Consider the following 20016-nt stretch of genomic DNA (forward strand, 5'->3'; position numbering starts at 1 on the left):
AGTCAAGGCGAATATTGTTTATTTTATTGTTCTTTTCACGAATTTGATTAAATAAGAATAACGACCTTACGATGTAATTCCTACGTAAATTAATGTGTGTAAATAAAATCAACTAAGATAGTTTTAGGTATCACGTTGCATATATTGTTTGGTAATGAAATTGTGCAAAGGAAGAGCTAGTAGAGGCCGCACTAGGGCTAGGATCGCGATTCCCCTCTAAAGGGAACGTTATCTTAGTACCTTCGCTCCCGAACTCATTTCTGGTTTCTAGACCAATTTGGGCATGGGTAAACTTATGATTCATGCTAAATATCCCTTGAACTCTACTTGGGAGAAAGACATGAACGAGGTTTATGGGTTTTCCTAAAACTCATTGGCGACTCCTACTTGTTTCTTACAAAAAAGAGTGTATGATAGAATCATCTCTAATTCAAAGGTCTCCCAAATAGTCAGGAATTCAAATCCTAATACACCCTAACAAGTGTAAAATCCTAGGCTTTAAAGGGCCATGGGCATCTAAGGAGAAGGATCCCCTATGATGGGAACACCCTCCTTATAGTGGCGACTCCACTGGGGACTTTGAGGTTACATGATTAGTTCGTAGTGATGGTCCAAGGTATCCAACACTAGGTTACCTATGGCTTGTAACGAGAGCTAACTTGGATATTCTCTAGTTAGAGAGCGAGACTTGAACGCATAATATCTTTCTTTTGCACAAAAGTAAAAACCAAACAAGCAACATTGCATCATGCATAAGTATAGCACACTTAAACCTTAGGGATTGGCTCATTGACTAGGGGTTGCCAACACCAGGCTTCTATCCCGAAATCAATAACAATCATCCCACCCATATCGCCAACAAAATGTTGGGAGAGCGATGTCATGAGTCAACTCGTTGAGTGATTTATTTGTGCGTCTTTTCTTAAGATATGATACCTTGGACACCCAAGCCTTTTCGACCTTAGAATGGCAATACGTGAATTATGACTTGTGGCATGCTTATTTATGTGATTATGTGACTATATGCAACGTGTTAGGATAGTTTTCTTTCTTTTCTTCCTTTTCGTTTGGTCTAGGTTCCCAATTACAAAGTCGTCTCTTCGTAATTTAGAGTCATATTCAACGGGTAACATAAAAAAAAACAAAAAGAACGATGTGAAAAGAAAAGGGGGGGGGAAATAAAAAACGCTCGAATAAAAAAAAAGTCACACGAGCAGGTGGCGCGCGCAACTCTACTCCCAGCGTAAGAAAATTAGTTGCGCGCGACACCCGCGCTCAACTCTATTACTTGCGCGCGCCCACTGTACGAATCAGTTTTGATTTTGCAAAAAACAAATTGATTCGTCAAAAAGATATCTTTATTCAAGAATTGTTAAGGGCAATGTTATCCGTTCGAATATACCTTGCGTCATTTTGTTTTTTTCTTTCTTTTCCTTCTTCCCCTTCTAAGCAAGCATATCGGTTTACTTATCCTTTCGTACTTCTTTTAGGGTCGGTTTCCAATCTTGGGAAAGAAGACTCCCGAGCGTTCGCCTTCTACGTTTACCACCTAAAGATCAAACCCTTTCAAACCATTCTTCTTCGACAACTAGTCCTAGTCCAATAATGATGTCTACCATTCAAGAACTTTAAGAGGAGATTCTTCGTTTGAGAGAAGAAAAGGCTCAAGAAGCTGAGGAAAAAAGAATTAAGAAAATCGAAAAGGCTAGTAAGAAAAATGCTGAAGCTTTAGCCTTGCAAGAAAAGATGGAACAATTATCCATCAAAGAAAAGTCAGAGAAGCTAGTTCTTTGTTCTACAATGGGGAACAAGTACTTTGACGCAGAAAAGTTTGCTCCTCTCGTAGGACTTGCTTTACCGGAAAAGTTCGTAGCTACGGAATTGCCAATATTCAAGGTGACCAATAATCCACAAAATCATTTAATGTGTTTTACTGGCACCATGGCACTAAAGGGAGTTGATCCTAAGCTTTACGCTTTGACTTTCCCTTTATCTCTAGACCCAACCGCAAGAGAGTGGTATTATGGGCTAGATCCAAAATCCAAAGCAACATGGGAAGATGTAGTTTCGGCTTTCATTACCCAATATGAGAGTAACGTAGAGTTCAAGTCCACTCTACGTGAACTCGAAATGCTTAAGCAAGGCGACGATGAAGGTTTCCTTGCTTTCTATGGTAGATGGCGAGAAAAGGCGGCCCACCTTGCCCAAAGGCCACCCGAACTCGAGCTAGTATAAAAATTCATTGATAATTGTCATGAAAAGTACAAAAAACATCTACGTTACCTTGGTTTAGACACTTTCCAAAAGGTCTATTCTGTGGCTACTAGGATTGAAGATGATCTTGCTAAAGAATTAGCAAATAAGCCTCATCATCATCAACCTAAAAATAACTACAAGAAGGGGAATGATGGCTCATCATCCTTTATTGACGTATTTGCGACCTCCACGCAATACCATAACACAAATCAATATATTGATCCCAGGAAAAGATGGACAAAAGAAAGAAAATTTACTCCATTTCCTGTAAGCTATAAAGAATTACTAGAAAAATTAAATGAAAAAGGCTTACTTGCACCAACAGGACCAACACCACCCACTCCACCAGAAAGAAGATTTCCTCATTGGGATGTGTAGACACCTAAAAATGTCTCCCCAAAACCAAGCCCGATGATAAATAACCTTTCACCGCCGCCATTGGTCGGGTTTAGTATTTAATCCCGAGAGTGCTTAAAAAATCGTATTTTATTTAATTCATATTTTCGAAAGGTCTATGGATCAGTCTTGGTGTTTGGTAAAAGCATAGTTTTAATTTGTTAATTAATTTTAAGCCCAAACCTTTTTTATTTTATTATTATTTTATTATTTTTGGCCCAAATATTTTATTTAATTTTATTTATTATTATTTTCTTATTTTAGCCCGAATATTAAAAGTCAGAAAAAAGCCCGTAATTATCAATCGGCACTCAAAAAGCCGAAAGAAATTAGGGTTAAAAATGAATTTAGACGGAAAAGTGGACTGGAGTTGACCGTGTCACGGTCAAGCTTGACCGTGTCACGGGATCTCTTCCCGTCTGACGGTGGGACTTCCCGTGACACGGGAGGTCTGCCGTGACACGGGAAGTTCCGCGTCCTTTCCGCGTAAACCCTTAACGCGTCTTCCGTTCCGTTTTCTGAAAATTTCCCGCGACACTCCAAAGACTGACCGTGTCACGGGAACGTGTACCGTCTGACGGTACAGTCTAACCGTGTCACGGTACAGTCTGACCGTGTCACGGGATACTTTTTTAGGGTTTTTATCATTTTAGGGTTCCGTGTGCTCCCTCAGCACATTTCCCTATAAATACCCCCTCATTTCTGATGAACGGGGCAACCAGAATTCGATTATTCTTATTTTTCTCTCTTCTATGCTATTAACCTAAACACTAGCCTACCCTTTTCACTTCAAAAATTCCTTCTTCAAGCACTTAAAGGAGTCCATATTTTACTCGAGGTTCTGTCCTTAAGCCAAGGCGTGAAAGGTAGAATCGTTTGAGGGTTTGGCCCCAAAATCAACCTTATTTTATTTAGTTATTGTTTTATTATTTCCTTGAAGTTACTAACTCGTTTATTATTTTGTAGTTGCAAGCAAACAGATTCAAAGTAAGGATTATGCTCTTGTTACTATTGTTATTTTTCTAACGATGTTTATGTTGTTGGAATTATGATCAAATTGGTTTTATATTAATGTTGATTCTATTATTATTTTGATCACCCTATTGCATGTTTAAAGGGAATATGTAATTGAAAATCACGACTAATAAGATAATTTGGACAACCGGTTTAGGTTCCCTTTTAATCTTATTATTAATTCAAGTGATCACCAAATTTTTAGAATTATGTGTGCATTAATCTTAAACCAATTTAGTTAAATAATAGTTTGGAGCGAATTGAATTATTGTTTGTATGCCTTTGATATCACAGGAATGCTTTTCAATATAAGAATCGAGTAGAGGCCAATACGGGCGAATGTGACTCCATGACTCACTTCGTACCATCATCCCCGATCCTCCTTTCGTGGTTCCGAACCATATGGAGTTAATAATCTCATGGATTATGAATGGGGTGTAACCTTCACGGGTCAATCGTTGCCTATCGTTGTCCCTTATCGTGGTTGCCTTTTTTATGATCCGTGAACGGTTTACAAGTTCCTTAAAAACTTGTTGGCGGCTCCCTACTTTCCTTGTCCCTAATCGTATATGTCAATTTCCACTTCCTATGAGTGCCAAGCATATTCACAACATGCTTTTTAACGTAGGCGCACTTCGAGCGACGCCTACAATTTGGCGACTCCACTGGGGAGGATTCTCAATTATTTATCGATTTGAGTGATCGATATTTAATTAAGATGAGTGGATGAGACTTGAAAGATTCTTGAAAAAATATTCTTGTGATTAATTTGGCATTTTTGCATCTGCATAGACGTTTTAACGTCGCTTTCAGGTCTGTCCCGTAGGAAAAAATTGGATAACTCGGTTGCGCGCAAAAGCAGACAGGGCACCAGTCAGATTTTCTGACTGCCGTGTCACGGCAAAGTCTGCCGTGTCACGGTATAGTGTACCGTCTGACGGTATACTGTACCGTGACACGGGAATTTCTGCCGTGTCATGGCAGTCCTAAAATCTGTCCGGTGACCTATTTTCTTTTCCCACAGTCGACTTCCTTCGATTTTTCTGAAAAAACGTATGTGTTCTACATGCGTCTTAGCCCCGGGGGATTTAAGCTCTATCAACCCAAAAACGCTCATGGCAATAAGGGTTCATCCGAGTCATTAAATCCACCCAAACCATGGAGTCGAGTTCGATTTCATCACGAACTCGCGGAGCCGCCCGTTGGCATACACCCTCAAGGGAGGCTGCCTTGCTAACGCGTCCAAACTCTTAACCATGGTACCCTTTTGACACCCAAAGCTTGACCAATAGTTGAACATAGATCTTGACTTTAGGTTGCGAACTTTTTTTTTACATCATCGTGCCCAAATGCTATGTGTTTGTTCGGTGCTAACCCTAATGTGTTTGCTCCTTTTGTTTGACCCATGACCGAGGGTTTTTATTCTCACATAGTAATTAGTACGGACTTAAAATCGATTAAAATCTAAAAAAATCACAAAACTGACCTGGAACTGCGCACCGTGTCACGGCATTGTCTGCCGTGTCACGGTGAACAGTGCCGTGACACGGCAGAGACTACCGTCTGACGGTAGGCTTAACCGTGTCACGCCAGTCTGCACCGTGACACGGTGCCCAGGAAAGTGTCCCGTCAGTCTTTCTTCTCGATTTTTGTGTCCAGTATTGAGTCGTGTTTAGTTATACGGTCAAAACACGCGTCTATAACCTTACTTAATCACTCACATGTCGTGTTTACACACTTTTTGCTTTAAGTCGTGCACCCCTTTTTTGACCGTATTTTAGGGAAAGTCTTGTTTTTATGTCTTTTTTTTTAAATCGGATGGTATCCTCCCTTTTAAAAATAAACAAGCAACGTTTCAAAATTATTTATTTATTTTTTTTTAAAAAAAAAAAAAAAAAAAAAAAAAATTTGATCGTGACACGGGAATTTATCCCGTCTGACGGGAGAACTGTCCCGTGCCACGTCACCCATTTTCAAAAAAAAAAAATAAAATAAAATAAAAAAAAAATTGACCGTGACACGGGAATTTATCCCGTCTGACGGGAGAAGTGTCCCGTGCCACGTCACCCATTTTCAAAAAAAAAAAAAAAAAAAATTTGACCGTGACACGGGAATTTATCCCGTCTGACGGGAGAAAGTGTCCCGTGCCACGTCACCCCTTTTAAAAAAAAAAAAAAAAAAAAAAAAAAAAATTTGACTGTGAAACGGGGAATTTATCCCGTCTGACGGGAGAAGTGTCCCGTGCCACGTCACCCCTTTTCAAAAAAAAAAAAAAAAAAAAAAAAAAAGTGTCAGTTTAGTCTTCCGTGTTAATTTGGTCCTCGCGTCAGTCATTTTGGTTATTGTTCACATGTCTAGCCATACGATCATACCACGAGTCTTATAACATCACTTGATCACTCACGAGTCAAATATAGTCCACACACTTTCTTTATGTTCCGACTCGAGTCGTGCACCAGGTCGTTTATGATCGTATATTAGGTTCATGCACCCTTTTTCGTCATAATAAAAAAAAATGAGTGGAGTTTTCTCACCTGTTTTCAAATGTCTATTTTTTCCTTCCTTTCCTATCTTGAGCAATGAGTCAAACAATTAAGTGAATTGTTTTATTTCACAGTACTTGTTCAAGGAACAGAGATAGATCCATACGGTTCGAGCCATTACCGCAACAATCTCTCAGATCTAATAGGCGTTCAAAGAGAACTTTGTCATCTCCGTTACTCATCACCTTTCAATGGCCACTAAAGAGGACATTGAGAACATCAACAAATCCATTGAGGCACTGTCTTCCATGATGCAAACCCTTACCACTAGGGTCACTACCATGGAACAAAACAAGGTCACTGTTTCCACTCTTGACAAACTGAAGGAACAAATGAGTAAGATTTATGAGGATTTCACTTATGTGGAACGGCCTCCCACTCCTTTGAATGTGAAGGACAGACTCCCTGAAAAGTTCTCCACTGCTGATATTCCAAAGTTCAAGCCTACTGACAATCCAATATTCCATTTGAAGGCGTTCTCTGCAACCATGGCTCTTAAGGGATTGGACGTAACACTCTTCCCTACGGTGTTCCCTCTCTCCTTAGAACATGCTTTCCAACAATGGTTCTATTCCCTAGATGCCAAGCGTACTGCGACTTGGCAAAATGTCACCGACAGTTTCATGAATCGTTACAAGTGTAACATTCAAACTAAAACTTCTGAACGTGAACTCTCCATTCTCAAACAGAAAGAGAATGAAGGCTTCACCGCTTACCTGAACAGGTGGAGGGAAACCGCTTCACTCTTGGTAGATCCTCCCAAAGAAAGAGATATGGTTCGCCTCTTTATTCAAAATCTGACTCATAAATATAGGGAACATCTCAAATTTCTTCCACTGAACACTTTCGAAGCTGTATATGACATCGGCATCAATATCGAGGATGAGCTAATAAAGACTACTGGTAGTAACAATAATAACACTTGGAAAAACAAGAAGAACGACCATCCTTCTTCTTCGTCTTCTAAGCACGAAAATACTACCAACAATATAAGCCAAGTTGATCTCAACGAAGTGTTAGCTCTTGATACTCCATTGCCCAAGAAGAAAAGAATTTACACTCCTTTAGGAATGAGTTATGATGCGGCCTTTGATCGCCTTTACAGTCAAGGTTTGATCACACCTATTGGGCCATTTCCAGAGCCAAAACCTGAAGAAAGGAGCGCCAAATGGAATCCCAATGCCTATTGCAAGTACCATCAAGGAATGGGTCACACTACGGAGCAATGTTGGAATTTGAAGGACGTCATTCAAGACTTGATGGATGCAAATAAACTTCCTGTCCCTCCAGGCGGCAAGAAGTAATGAATACAAGGCACACAGATCCTTCATGCAAGATTTCATGTTTTTTATTCTTTTGTTTCAACCCTCTCCCCCAATAAGTCTAGCATAGGTTCCCGTTATCCATGTGTACTGTCTATGTGTCATATTTCTTATCTTTTCCATCAATGAGCATTCCTTTCCTTTGCAATCGATCATCGACTTCATTTGCAAAATAAAAAAAAAAAAAAAAAAAATCAATTGCCGAACTAAACACAAGGTACACCAATGATTTGAGGCACCTTTGCAACCCATTCATTCCCCATTAACCATTCAATTACATATCCATTTTTTTTTTTTTTTTTTCATCAACCACTTTGAGCCTCGTCTAACGCTTGGCCTTCATTTCTTCAACCCACATTCACTTAACCCTGGGATTGGAAGATGTGTAATTGTATAACATTCATAAAGCAAGTAAAAAAAAAAAAAAAAAGTAGCAAAGCAAAAATAAAACAAAGGCAAGTGTTCCAATGTCTTTGATATGAACACGTCTCAAATTGCGTCTCTCATCGAGTGCTCGGTACCGTGCCTGAGAAACATGAATGCCAAGTGAGTGATGGACCACATGATCAAATTTAAAATTCAAAATTTTCAAATTCAAAATTACACATCTTGGGGATTCTCTCGGGTCTTGAGCCTTTTATCCCTTTCTTCCTTAAACCATCAACTTAACCACATTACAACCCTTGAAAGACCTCTTTGAGGTGTACATACACTTGTGCAAAGTTCGGTTAGAGCTACGTTCGGCCTGATTCCTAACGGATACGTAGGCAACCTCACATCGAGGTGCGGCCACATTCATATTCATATCCATGCATGATCGAGTCAAAGAATATCGAATGCTTATCCCTACCCATTTAGAGCTAGACTTGGGGGCTTGAACCCAAATCACATTAGCTTACCCAGCCTGAAGAGTCATCATCTTTGACTCTTCTCACATCTCTTTCCATCGCCATAACCCTTGCAGCCAGCCTTAGTATCACATTCACACACTTCACTCACACATCCATATCCATATCAATCATCCTTCCCTTTAAGAGTCCTTTATCACGAAATCTTGTTTCAACACTGTGCATGCTTGAAGACAACATTCAGTAGAAGAAACATTGTATACTTGCTTAGCTTCCTGACCTGAGCAATGTTCATTGTTTCGCATAATGTGCTAAGAAACATTTATATATCAATGATTTTTAATCATACAAAGCATATCGTGCTTAGCTCCTTGACCTAAGCAACGTTCATTATGCAATAATCCCTATACGTGCTTAGCTTCCAGACCTAAGTGACGTTCAAAATCGCTTCTTTACACCGTATATGATGCTTAACTCCATGACTTAAGTTCATTCATCTATCGTGTCACATGATGTAATTGTCCTTAGCCTCCTGGCCTAAGAACATGCATCATGCATACATTATTTTCAGGACAAGCAATTCAATCCATACGATTTATTTCGTCTTGCTCAAGGAGGAATTTCAAAACTTCTTTCCTTTTTCATTATTTTATTTTGGGGAAGTTCAAAAAACTTTTTCCAAGTTTTCATCGAAGGAAGTTCGAAAATAAAAGTTCAGTTTTCACATCTTTCTTTTTCGGGAGAAAGTCGGTACCCTCCACTTATGACAAAAATTGACGGAAAATTTTTGCATCTTCGTTTGTTTGTGTCTGCACACACACATATACACACACACACACACACACACTCACAAGTCATACACATGTCATGTCACATCAAGTCAAACTTGGTCAAGTTAGTGGTCAAGTCAATCACAGTGTATACGAGTCCATTGGCAAATTTATTTTTGCAGGTCTTATCTACAACCCACGTCCGGGGACAAGCGGACCATCTACAGCCCACGTCCGGGGACAAGCGGACCAACTACAGCCCACGTCTGGGGACAAGCGGATCATCTACAGCCCACGTCCGGGGACAAGCGGACCACCATCATTTCATGACGCAAGGTTCTCGATACACAGAGACTTGCAATCTCATCATCTTTCGACTTTCCTCAAGCATGGAAAGTATTATCCGGTGGATTTTTCTTCAAGTATAGAAAACCGCCAAATCGGCTTTCCTCAAGCATGGAAGGCATTATCGGTAGAATTCTTCAAGCATAGAATGACACCATATTCATCAGTCGGCTTTCCTCAGGCTTGGAAAGCGTTATCGGTGGATTTTTCTTCAAGTATAGAAAACCGCCAAGTCGGCTTTCCTCAGGCATGGAAAGTATTACCCGGTAGCTTTCTTCAGGCTTAGAAAGGTACCAAACTCTTCAGTCGGCTTTCCTCAAGCATGGAAAGCGTTTCAACCAATGTCACTCAGTAGATTCCTTCAAGCATAGGAAAATACCAAACTCGTTTGTCACCGACACACTGGTGCCAGATATGTATTCTATCCCTTTACTCTTTTATCTGTAGAACTAACATTTTTCTGCAGGTATCGGCGTATACAGAATGATTTAGGATCACAGAACGTCTTAAATCATTCTCCGTCCCTATCGACTACTTTGACTATCGTTTTCGAAACTGACGTTTCTACAAACTCAGTCAAAGTGGGGGCGTCTGTAGACACCTAAAAATGTCTCCCCAAAACCAAGCCCGATGATAAATAACCTTTCACCGCCGCCATTGGTCGGGTTTAGTATTTAATCCCGAGAGTGCTTAAAAAATCGTATTTTATTTAATTCATATTTTCGAAAGGTCTATGGATCAGTCTTGGTGTTTGGTAAAAGCATAGTTTTAATTTGTTAATTAATTTTAAGCCCAAACCTTTTTTATTTTATTATTATTTTATTATTTTTGGCCCAAATATTTTATTTAATTTTATTTATTATTATTTTCTTATTTTAGCCCGAATATTAAAAGTCAGAAAAAAGCCCGTAATTATCAATCGGCACTCAAAAAGCCGAAAGAAATTAGGGTTAAAAATGAATTTAGACGGAAAAGTGGACTGGAGTTGACCGTGTCACGGTCAAGCTTGACCGTGTCACGGGATCTCTTCCCGTCTGACGGTGGGACTTCCCGTGACACGGGAGGTCTGCCGTGACACGGGAAGTTCCGCGTCCTTTCCGCGTAAACCCTTAACGCGTCTTCCGTTCCGTTTTCTGAAAATTTCCCGCGACACTCCAAAGACTGACCGTGTCACGGGAACGTGTACCGTCTGACGGTACAGTCTAACCGTGTCACGGTACAATCTGACCGTGTCACGGGATACTTTTTTAGGGTTTTTATCATTTTAGGGTTCCGTGTGCTCCCTCAGCACATTTCCCTATAAATACCCCCTCATTTCTGATGAACGGGGCAACCAGAATTCGATTATTCTTATTTTTCTCTCTTCTATGCTATTAACCTAAACACTAGCCTACCCTTTTCACTTCAAAAATTCCTTCTTCAAGCACTTAAAGGAGTCCATATTTTACTCGAGGTTCTGTCCTTAAGCCAAGGCGTGAAAGGTAGAATCGTTTGAGGGTTTGGCCCCAAAATCAACCTTATTTTATTTAGTTATTGTTTTATTATTTCCTTGAAGTTACTAACTCGTTTATTATTTTGTAGTTGCAAGCAAACATATTCAAAGTAAGGATTATGCTCTTGTTACTATTGTTATTTTTCTAACGATGTTTATGTTGTTGGAATTATGATCAAATTGGTTTTATATTAATGTTGATTCTATTATTATTTTGATCACCCTATTGCATGTTTAAAGGGAATATGTAATTGAAAATCACGACTAATAAGATAATTTGGACAACCGGTTTAGGTTCCCTTTTAATCTTATTATTAATTCAAGTGATCACCAAATTTTTAGAATTATGTGTGCATTAATCTTAAACCAATTTAGTTAAATAATAGTTTGGAGCGAATTGAATTATTGTTTGTATGCCTTTGATATCACAGGAATGCTTTTCAATATAAGAATCGAGTAGAGGCCAATACGGGCGAATGTGACTCCATGACTCACTTCGTACCATCATCCCCGATCCTCCTTTCGTGGTTCCGAACCATATGGAGTTAATAATCTCATGGATTATGAATGGGGTGTAACCTTCACGGGTCAATCGTTGCCTATCGTTGTCCCTTATCGTGGTTGCCTTTTTTATGATCCGTGAACGGTTTACAAGTTCCTTAAAAACTTGTTGGCGGCTCCCTACTTTCCTTGTCCCTAATCGTATATGTCAATTTCCACTTCCTATGAGTGCCAAGCATATTCACAACATGCTTTTTAACGTAGGCGCACTTCGAGCGACGCCTACAGGATGGTAATGCTTATTGTGCTTATTATAGAGGCAATGGACACGATACTGAACGTTTCTTTGTCTTGAAACACAAAATACAAGATTTGGTAGATGATGGGAGAATTCCCACGCCTAAACCAAATAATAATGCATCCCCCTTAGGGGTGTTTCACATCGATGAGGACCATATGGGAAGCGATATGTTCAATCTGTTGAACTATATCACACCTATAGGAGAACCTCTACCCACAATACTCACAGGGGCAACTAATGAAGTATGTGGGCTATAGGACGACGACTTTCAAGACTTATATGTCTCTAAGTATTCCGCCGTCCCACCTCCATCTTGTTTACAAAATGAAACAAATGGAGCACTTGATTTGGATCATTTCTTGGGGAAGTCACAAGACTTATCAAACCTATCCTTGGATGAACAATGGCATCAAGCTCAACTCATGGAACATCTTGAAATGGAGGCGCGCTCAAAACCTCTAGAAGAAAGTTGGTTTGTGAGTCCTACAACTAATCCAAACGAGATAGATCATCTAACTCGTTCCGGGTGAGTTTACCAAGCACCACCACCAAACGGATCTTCGACCACACAAAATCAAACTCAAGGTCAAGTACAAAATACAATGCCACCTCCTCTTGAGGTGGAAGATCCATTGGTCAAACAACTTCGCCAATCTAAGGCGAATGTTAGGATTTGGGAACTCTTAAGTACTTCTAAAGAACATAGGAATTACCTTATGAACGCTCTAACGGCTTTGTCTGTAAGCACAGACACAACCCCTCAAGATCTCGTTAGCTTGCTTACTAGCGAGAAATCTGACAAGTCAATCATTTTCACTAATGATGATTTGCCTTCAAAAGACACTACCCACAACAATGCATTATACTTAACTGTGGGGTGCAAGGGATACAATATCCCTCTAACTTTGGTAGACAATGGGTCAGCTGTAAACGTATGCCCATTGCGAACTGTAAAATACTTAGGCCTTAATCCAGAAAAAGATTTTCAATCAACAACACAAAGCATTAGGGCCTATGACAATTCGAGAAGATTGGTTTGTGGAACTGTTAAGCTACCAATTACCACAGGACCAATACAAAAGATGGTTGAATTCCACGTTATGGACATAAAACCTACATTCAACCTTCTACTTGGACGTCCTTTGATACATGAGCTTGGTGCAATACCATCCTCACTTCATCAAATGATTAGGTTGAACTATCAAGGGCTTCCTATGACTATACATGCTTCTCCACTTAAAATAGCAATAAATGATCAATCACTCTTAGAAATAAACCATGATAATGATGAAGAGGACATGTGGGGATTTGCCGCAGAGCCAATCTGCACAATAGAAATGGAAGAAGACTTGGAGGAACCTTTCAAGCTTGATCCATATTTCACCCGGCCGATAGTTAACAACATCTTACTCAAGAGTAGTTACTTTCCTGGGATGCCTTTAGGAATAGGAATAAAGAAATCTTTCTTACTTCCTATCCCAAAGAAAAACTTCTCCTTTGGATTGGGATATAAACCAACCAAAGAAGAATTGAAGTCTCACGATGCGAAAAACAAAGCACGTAGAGATAACAACAAGAAGGGGATAGTCACTTTACTCCCATCCTACCAACAAACCCTTAATGGACAATTCATTAGGGAGGGAGAAGACTACCCATGCTATGACTTTCCAGAACCATTGGTTTTGGAAGGAATCAAGAAGCCTGGATTTGAAATATTTCACGATTTCTACTTCTTGGATGACGATTTTAGTATCGTTAAATCAAAGTACCCAACTCCAGGGTGCTATGATAGGCAAGCATTCAACTTGCTACTTGGACTAGAGCAAAATCATGTCGCTATAATGACCAATCAAAATGCCATCCAAGATGAAGCTTTTGACCCAACTTCATTGATCACCCCTTCTAATGAAACCTTGGAGCATGGATGGAAGAAATCTTTCAAATGGACCAATCACAAAGGCGATAAGCTGGAAATCGTCACAGGCAAAGGGAGGATGTTTGAAGAATCGGACGACGAATATGTTATAGACTCTAGGGAAGCTAAAAATTTAGGCCTTGTGGCCATTACTGAGTCTTTATTTTCTAGTTCTAAGGACGAAGATCCCAAAAAGGATTCTTCTCTTGATGTACTTTCTTTTAATTATAATAATATGAGCTCTATATCCGAGTATATGCCTTCTATTGAATCTTTCGAATGCTATAATAATCAATCTAATGAAGATGATAACATTAATAAATTAGTTGAACTAATGAATGAACGAGAACAAAAGAACCCTATCATTGAAGAAACTGAAACAATCAATATAGGAACTAATGAAAACAAAAGAGAAATCAAAATTGGCTTAACTCTAAATCCGGAAGAGCGATCGACCCTCATATCACCGCTTAAAGATTTCGAAGACGTGTTTGCTTGATCATACAAGGACATGCCTGGAATAGATAGGGAAATCGCGGAACATACCATTCCCTTGAACCCTACCTCTAAACCAGTAAAACAAAAACTTCGACGAATGAAACCTGACGTCACATTAAAAAGAAAAGAAGAAGTACAAAAAAAATTGGACGAAGGTTTCATTCGCGTATGTAATTACCCAGAATGGGTAGCGAACATCATCCCAGTCCCTAAAAAGGATGGACGAGTTCGCATGTGTGTTGACTTTAGGGACCTTAATAAGGCTAGCCCTAAAGACGATTTTCCTCTACCACATATTGATATATTGGTAGATAACACGGATGAACATGCGATGTTATCCTTTATGGATGGATACGCAGGTTACAACCAAATTTTAATGGCAAAAGAAGACGAAAAAAAGACATGCTTTATCACCCCTTGGGGTACGTACTGCTATACCGTCATGCCATTTGGTTTAAAAAATGCAGGAGCTACGTACCAAAGAACGGCTACGACTCTCTTGCATGATATGATGCATAAAGAAATAGAAGTGTATGTGGATGATATGATTGTAAAGTCCAAAGATATAATGGGACATATAAAAGCTTTACGCAAATTTTTCACTCGCATAAAAGATTACAATATGCGATTAAATCCACAAAAATGCGCCTTCGGGGTAACTTCTGGCAAGTTACTCGGATACGTAGTAAGCACTCGCGGTATTGAGATTGATCCCTCTAAAATAAAGGCAATTGTTGACATGCCTCCCCCTCAAACAGAAAAAGAAATTAGGGGGTTCCTTAGCAAATTGCAATACATTAGTCGATTTATTAACAAATTGACTATGACTTGTGAGCCAATATTTAAAAAATTGAAAAAAGAAGAAAAACATGAATGGGACGACCAATGCCAAAAGGCCTTTGAGAAAATCAAAGATTATCTCAAAAGTCCACCAATTTTAGCACCACCAGTACCCAAACTACCTCTTAGGCTATACATTACGGTTACAGACACGGCCACAGGTGCCATGTTAGCACAAGAGGTAGACAAAGTCGAGCGTGCAATATATTACATAAGTAAAAAATTCATCCAATATGAAACAAAATAAAGCACTCTAGAAAAAACAAGTTTAGCATTAGTATGGGCAACTAAAAAATTACGACATTATATGCTACCACACACCACTCATTTGATTTCTCAAAAAAATCCGATAAAGTATTTGTTTGAACAGCCACCTATACAAGGAAGAATATCCAAATGGTTGGTGATGTTGGCCGAATTTGAGTTAAAATATATTCCAGAAAAATCAATGAAAGGAAAAGTAATTTCCGACTTTCTTGCCCAATATCCAATTCAAACAAGTCATGCAGAAACTACTCATCTTCCGGATGAAGAGATTCTCATGACACAAAATGACAAGTGGGTAATGTACTTTGACGGTGCATCCAACCAAAAAGGATGTGGCGTAGGAGTGTTACTCATAAGTCCAAAGGGAGCACATACTCCAATCTCTGTCAAACTAGACTTTGAGGTTACTAATAATGCCGCAAAATGTGAAGCGTGCATTATTGGATTAGAAGCACCAGCTAGCATAGGTGTGCAAAAATTAGAGGTATATGGAGATTCCAGTTTGATTATAAATTATATCTTGAAAAAATGGAAAATAAAGAACTCCACAATGATATTATACCAAGCACACCTAGAGCAACTCATCGAGCATTTTGAACATATTGACTTCAAATATCTCCCAAGAGATGATAATCAATTTGCCGATGCGCTAGCAAAATTAGCCTCAATGATCAACATTCCAGATCACTTGAATATGATGCCATTATGCGTTGATAGAAGAGAAGAACCATCATATTGCAACGCAATAGAGGAAATAAATGACATCGAAGGAAACAATCCTTGGTATGATCATATCCTCCAATATATTACTCATGGCACATATCCGGAAAATACTTCATCGAAAGACCAACGAGCCTTACGAACACTTGTGGCTCAATACGGTCTATTAAATGGTCAATTATGCAAAAAAGTACCTAATGGTCAAAGTTTGTTGTATATAGACCAACCCGAAACCACGCGCCTTATGGAGAATACTCACAAAGGTGTTTGTGGACCTCACATGAATGGTAAAATGCTTGCAAAAATAATTTCACGACAGGGATACTATTGGTCCACTATGGAACATGATTGCATACAATATGTCAAAAAATGTCCAGAGTGCCAAATGTTTGCTAATTTACAGCACCTTCCACCATCCGAACTATATAATCTCACTTCCCCTTGGCCCTTTTCAACTTGGGGAATTGACATAATTGGAAAAGTCACTCCAATAGGAGCGGGAGGGCACGAGTACATATTAGTAGCCATTGATTACTTCACCAAGTAGATTGAGGCTGCTTCTTACGTTAATATCACTTCTAAACATGTCGCAAAGTTTCTCGAACGAAACATATTTTGTAGATATGGAGTTCCACATGAACTAATTAGTGATTAGGGATCCCAATTCAAAGTTGAAGTTGAGACCTTCTTAACTCGTTATAAAGTAAAACATCATCACTCATCCCCATACAGACCTCAAATGAATGGAGCTGTAGAATCAGCAAATAAAAATATAACAGTCATCATTAATAAAATGGCAGAAAATTATAAAGACTGGCCGAATAAACTACACTTCGCACTATGGGGTTATAGAACGTCTATACGAACATCAATAGGAGTAACTCCATACTCCTTAGTTTTCGGAATGGACGCAGTTAACCAGTCGAACTGGAAATTCCATCCCTACGCATCGTACTAGAAAGTAAGCTGCCGGAAGCTGAATAAGAGCGAGGTATGAAGAGCTTTTATTGCTCAATGAACGACGATTAAGAGCTTTGCATCACGTACAAGTCTACCAAAGGCGCATTGCGCGTCATTTCAATAAAAGGGTAAAACCTAGAAACATAAAAGAAGGTGACTTTGTACTAAAAGAGGTTAGGGGTCCACCTACCGATCCAAGAGGGACATTCAAACCTAATTGGATGGGTCCCTACAGGATGAAATTCGCTAATTAATAAACATTGATCGACTTAAAAAATATTACATATGAAATCCGGATTACTCGTTCATTCATACAACCAACTTTAAATTAGCATTCAACTAAAAGATTCTAAGTGTTATGCGTTTTACCGAACAACACGATAAAATACATAACACTTGGGGGGGTAATTCAAGAATAATAAACCATTCTAAGTGTTCAGATTTTTTCTCGAACTTCACGAAAAAAATCTTCACACTTGGGGGGGTAATAGCACAAAAATAAAAAAAAGATTTCCGAAACACTCGTAGTACAGGTGTCGCGCGCAAGTGGAATAGTTGCGCGCGGATGTCACGCGCAACTCATTAAGTTGCGTGCGACAGGCCCGCGCCACCTGATCGTCAACTACGAACCCGGACTTTTTCGTTTGAACAAAGTAGTAACTTCTACTTACGATAAAAGGAGGGCGTTTCGTAAAGCATAAACATATACTCGGAAAATAAAAATTTAAACTTTGATTTAATTCTCTTTAAACAAAGTTTGATTAATTTTTTCATTTAATTTCTACCTAAGGAGTTAAAGAAAAAATAAAAAATATATATATAAAAAAAAATTAGAACTACGCAATGACCTGATTTCGTGATACGAATACGTAGGCAATCTATAAGATTCGGTCATATCAAAATATCGAAATATAAAGCTCATATAAAAAAGAGAAGACATTGTTGAACTAGATTATAAAACGAAAAAAAAAGAGGCATAGTAGTGATTACACTTTATTAAAAAAAACAACATAATAAAATTGTGTAACACTCTAAGGCTTCACTATATCCTCGATTGTCAGGGATGATGGAGGAGTAGTTTCCATCGCCGTATTTTCAGAAACCTTAGAACTTTCTCCTACATTCTTCTTCTTGACCCATACATTGTTCTTCAATTTAGGAATAGGAGCTTTTTCAACCCTTTTTCCTTTTTCCGAAGCTTTTGTTAGAGTCCTCTTTCAGGTTTGTTGCGAAGGTTCCTTGATTATCACACCTTTTTGTGCGGGTTTGGAGGGAACTTTCCTTTTGGATTCCTTCGAACGCGCCTTAGGAGATGAGAAGTCCAATTTTCTTCTCACTCCTTTGTTTTGGCCACTAGGAGGGGTAGTGGTGGCCGAATGCATTAAAGGATTAGGTGGATTGCGAGCTGTGGCAATTTGATATTGAGAATGGGCTTAGTTTAACTCGCCCTTGTCCGCCGCATTCATCCAAGCCTTATAAAAGGAAGATAATACAATACTCTCAGTAGGATTTTGTACTACCCACCTTGAAAGACTTGACCAATACTCTATCCAACAAAAAATTCGCTCCGGTCTAAAAGACACATCCTTGGGTGCATCACAACCTTGCGGGGGAATAATCTGTTTCATCCCGTATTGTCTCATTACCCTACAAGGAAAAATGTAAGTAGCACTAGATAGGCCTAAGAGCCTAATGTAAGGGCAATTGTGACTACTCCCAAACATACTATTTATGTTCCACCAAGGAATCACAAAACGTATGTTAGGAACCCCGTGATAGAAAAACGACGTCCATTCCTCCTCATTCTTGTGCTTGTAAAGGATTCGATGTCCAGGGAAGGTCTGCACTCCATTAGCCTCAATATTTTGTGGCTGATTAATTATTCACAAATGGTCCATGAGCCAAATCTGAAAAAAAAAAATAAAAAAAAAAAATCAGTTTGTGATTTTACACGAGAAGTTGCGCGCGCCATCTGTGCGCAGCATAGAAGATTGCGCTGGCCATACCAGCGCAACTTCATGTCTTGCGCTCAAAACACGACGAAAAAAAAAACGAAAAAAGAAAAAACTTACGTGTAATAGGAGTGGACTTCCCGTGAAACCATTTTCGTTAGGATCTCCTCTAAGGCAATTCAAGCATAGAATGGTTTCCGCCAAAGCCAAAGGAGCGGGTGAATGACATCCCTCTATTTGCTCAACTACGGACACCATGGAATAGTCTCCATATTCTTTGCCTGTCCTAAGTAAACAATTGACAACAAGACAATAGCATAAAGCACGAATTTTAAAGCGCTGTTTAGTCATGTTGTCACGAGGGGCGACGAAATGTTCAATAAATTGAATTAAATTCACGCCTTCTTCAGTTCCAATATTAGTCATATCATTGTCAGACAAGCCGAAAAATCTTTGGAATATAGGTTTGGGATCTGACAATGGAGGTGAATAAGTCACAGGGAGAGTATTTGTAGGGAAGCCTAGAAAGGCCTCAAACTCACCAGGAAGGGGGATAATTTCGTCCCTTTTAAATAAGAAAAGATGGTGGTTGAAATCCCAATGGTTCACCGTGGCATGAAGGAAGTCAAAATTAATCACTAATTGCATATAGTTCAATAGAGGATCAAAGTGGTAAATTTTGAAAGCTAGTTTGTCCTCGTTTAAAAGAGAGGTGACCCATTGCTTCAAACGTTGTTCAAAGGTCTTCACCATTGTTCAATATTAAAAAAAAAAAGAGTAGAAGAGAAAATAAGAATTTAGAGAGATTATTCTTTTTAGTTCTTATAAAATTACTAAGCGAATGAATGCGAGATGATCAAAAGCCTATACGAAACCATGCTTAAATAGACCCAAGAAGGGAAAATTTTCGGCAATTTTCGCCCAAAGGAAAGTTCAGAAACTGGTGGCGCGCGCAACTCATAAAGTTGCGCGCGACATCAGCACGCAACAAAATCACATGCGCGCGACAGCCGCACGCAACTCATCCAGTTGCGCGCGTCTTCTCTGTCGCGACATATGGTTTAGGATTATTTCCG

The sequence above is a fragment of the Chenopodium album genome, chromosome 6 (assembly GCF_948465745.1).
Source record: "Chenopodium album chromosome 6, dcCheAlbu1.1, whole genome shotgun sequence".
In the NCBI taxonomy this organism is placed as follows: Eukaryota; Viridiplantae; Streptophyta; class Magnoliopsida; order Caryophyllales; family Amaranthaceae; genus Chenopodium; species Chenopodium album.